Source organism: Nicotiana attenuata, chromosome 2 (genome assembly GCF_001879085.1).
Source record: "Nicotiana attenuata strain UT chromosome 2, NIATTr2, whole genome shotgun sequence".
In the NCBI taxonomy this organism is placed as follows: domain Eukaryota; kingdom Viridiplantae; phylum Streptophyta; class Magnoliopsida; order Solanales; family Solanaceae; genus Nicotiana; species Nicotiana attenuata.
The window spans coordinates 4,326,511-4,330,300 of NC_031990.1; positions in this window are offsets into that span (position 1 = coordinate 4,326,511).

Sequence of the window (3,790 nt, forward strand, 5' to 3'; positions counted from 1 at the left end):
TGTTGGGTTCTCAACCCCTCTCAGTCATTTTAGGACCCAATAGTATAAGGTAGGGATCTCAGCCCACATATTTCCCTCATTTAGGATTAACACTGATAAAACCAGTTCGCATTGTTTAAACAAATAGAAACATGACTGAGGATGTGGTTTTCAATAAATAAAGTGAGAAAAAATCAGTCATAATGCTTATAAGGGTTCTACAAGTCGGCACGAGGCCCCAAACATGGCAACTAGCCCAAATCGTGATGATAAACAAAACAGCTCAGTCAAATAAGCTGTAAAATATCAAACGGGACGGACCAAGTCACGATCCCCAGTAGTAACAACCCCGTGCTTGCCATTAAGCGCGTGTTTTACCTCAATAAAGCACTACGTTGTGCAAATCCGTGATTTCAAACCCTCAGAATATCATTTACTATCATTACTCACCTCAAGCCGGCCAAAATCCTAGCTCGCTATGCCCTTGTTTCGCAAATTGACCTCCTCGACGTCGAATCTGATCAAAACCACAACGAATACGTTACAATAGGCTAAGGGAACATAACCCAATCGAAAAGACTCAAAAAATATCGAAATCCACGAAATTTGCAAAACCCGAGCCCCGGGCCCACTTCTCAAAAATCAGAAAGTTTAACATCATCGGATTCCTTATCTTGCCACGAGTCTATACATACCAAGAACTCCCAAATCCGAGCCCAAATGCCCAATCAAAACCCACTTTAAAATACCAAAAACCAAGCCCTAGCTTTTCTCCATTTTTGATGAATTTCCATAAATTTCTATGTTGATTCTACCATTAAATCATGTAATTAGGTCATAGAACTCACCTCCAATCAATCCTAGTCGAATCCCTCTTCAAATCCCGTCCAAAAGCTCCCAAGGATGTTCAAAAATGGTGGAAAAATACCTTAGACTCGCAGAGGAAATGTTATTAAAACCATTCTGTCAGCCCAGATTTCCTTATATGCGATCGCAGCCCCGGGCTTGCGATCGCGATGCACAAAAATTTCACCTCTACATTTAACACTATGCGATCGCAACCAAGCCTATGCGATCGCGAAGCTTTGCGGCCCAAACCTATGCGAACGCGTTCCACTAGATGCGATCGCGAAGAACAAAGTAGCTGGGTCCCCAGATCCTCCTATGCGATCGCGGACCTCTTCATGCGAACGCAGAGCTTCACCCAGTAACCCTATGCGATCGCGACATCACCCCCGCGATCGCAATGAACAAAATCTCTGCAACAAAATGGCTGGAAAACCTGCAACTTTCAAATGCCAAACTTGGTCCGATTGACCATCCGAAATCACCCCGAGGCCCCCGGGACCTCAACCAAAAGGGCCAACCCATCCTAAAACATCATTCAAACTTGCTCCAAACATCAAAACACCACAAACAAGACCAAAACCATCAAATTACACTGGATTCAAGCCTAAGTTCTTCTAAAACTTCCGAAATACGCATTCGATCAAAAACCCGACCAAAACACCTCCGAATGACCTGAAATTTTGCGCACAAATCCCAAATCACCTAACAAAGCTACAGCAACTCTCGGCATTCCATTCCGACCCTCGGATCAAAATCTCACCTATCAACCGGAATTCGCCAAAATACTAACTTTGCCAATTCAAGCCTAATTCTACACCGGACCTCCACAATCACTTCCGATCACGCTCCTAAGTCACAAATCATCCCCCGAAGCTAACCGAATCACCGGAAATCACATCCGAGCTCTCTAACTCAGAAGTCAACATCCGGTTGACTTTTCCAAAACAAACCTTCCTTAAAGAGACTAAATGTCTCATTTCCTTCTTAAACCAATCTAATTCGACTCATTCACCCAAGATTCTTATAATGAAACATAAGGAAGCAAAAAATAGGGAAAACGGGGCGGTAACTCACGTGACGACGGGCCGGGTCGTCACATCCTCCCCAACTAAAACAAACGCTCGTCCTCGAGCGGGTCAAGAAACATACCTAAAACCTCAAACAGGTGAGGATATCTGCTCCGCCTCTCCCGCTCGGTCTCCCAGGTAGCCTCCTCCATGGGCCGACCTCTCCACTGTACCTTCACTGAAGCAATATCTTTTGACCTCAACTTCCGAACCTGACGATCCAAAATGGCTGCTGGCTCTACATCATAAGTCAAATCATCATCCAACTGAACCATGCTGAAGTCCAATACATGGGACGGGTCCCCAATGTACTTCCGGAGCATAGATACATGAAATACCGGATTCACGCCCGACAAGCTGGGTGGCAAGGCAAGCTCATAAGCCACATCTCCAATCCTCCTAAGTACCTCAAAAGGCCCAATAAATCGCGGACTCAGCTTCCCTTTCTTTCCAAACCGCATAACACCCTTCATGGGCGAAACTTTCAGCAAGACCTTCTCACCAACCATATAAGACACATCTCGAACCTTCCGGTCCGCATAACTCTTCTGACGCGACTGAGCTGTACGAAGCCTCTCCTGAATCAGCTTCACCTTCTCCAAGGCATCCCGAACCATCTCTGTCCCCAATAGCCTAGCCTCATCGGGCTAGAACTAACCAATAGGAGATCTACACCGCCTCCCATACAACGCCTCATACGGAGCCATCTGAATGCTCGATTGATAACTGTTGTTGTAGACGAACTCTGCAAGCGGAAAAAACCCATCCCAAGAACCTCCAAAATCAATAACACAGGCACGCAACATGTCCTCCAATATCTGAATAGTACGCTCGGACTGTCCGTCCGCCTGAGGATGAAATGCTATGCTCAACTCCACCTGTGTACCCAACTCTCGCTGAAAAGTCTTCCAGAACTGAGAAGTAAACTGAGTACCCCTATCTGAGATAATGGACACTGGAACACCATGCAATCAGACAATCTCCCGGATAAAGATCCTTGCCAGCCGCTCTGATGAATAGGCAGTACATACTGGAATGAAATGCGCGAACTTGGTCAGCCGATCCACAATCACCCAAATCGAATCGAACTTCTTCAAAGTCCGAGGGAGACCACTCACAAAATCCATAGTGATCCTCTCCCACTTCCACTCTGGAATAATCATCCGCTGAAGTACGCCACCCGGTCTCTGATGCTCATATTTCACCCGCTGACAGTTGAGACACCGAGCCACAAATCCTACAATATCTTTCTTCATTCTTCTCCACCAATAGTGTTGCCTCAAATCCTGATACATCTTCGCGGCACCCGTATGAATGGAATACCGCGAGCTGTGGGCCTCCTCCAATATCAACTCCCTAAGCCCATCCACATTGGGCACACAAATCCGGCCCTGCATCCTCAACACGCCATCCTCTCCAATGGTCACGTCCCTGGCATCATCATGCTGGACCTTGTCCTTAAGGACAAGCAAATGCGGATCATCATACTGGCGCTCTCTGATGCGATCATACAAGGAAGACCGAGAAACCACACAAGCCAACACCTGACTAGGCTCCGAAATATATAGCCTCACCAACCGATTGGCCAAGGCCTGAACATCAACTGCAAAGGGCCTCTCCCCAACTGGAATATACGCCAAACTCCCCATACTAACCGCCTTTCGGCTCAAAGCATCGGCCACTACATTGGCCTTCCCCGGGTGATACAGAATGGTAATATCATAGTCCTTAAGTAACTCTAGCCACCTTCGCTGCCTCAAATTAAGATCCTTTTGCTTGAACAAATGCTGAAGACTGCGATGATCGGTGAATACCTCACAAGATACGCCATACAAGTAGTGCCTCCAAATCTTCAAAGCATGAACTATGGCAGCCAACTCCAAATCATGTACAGG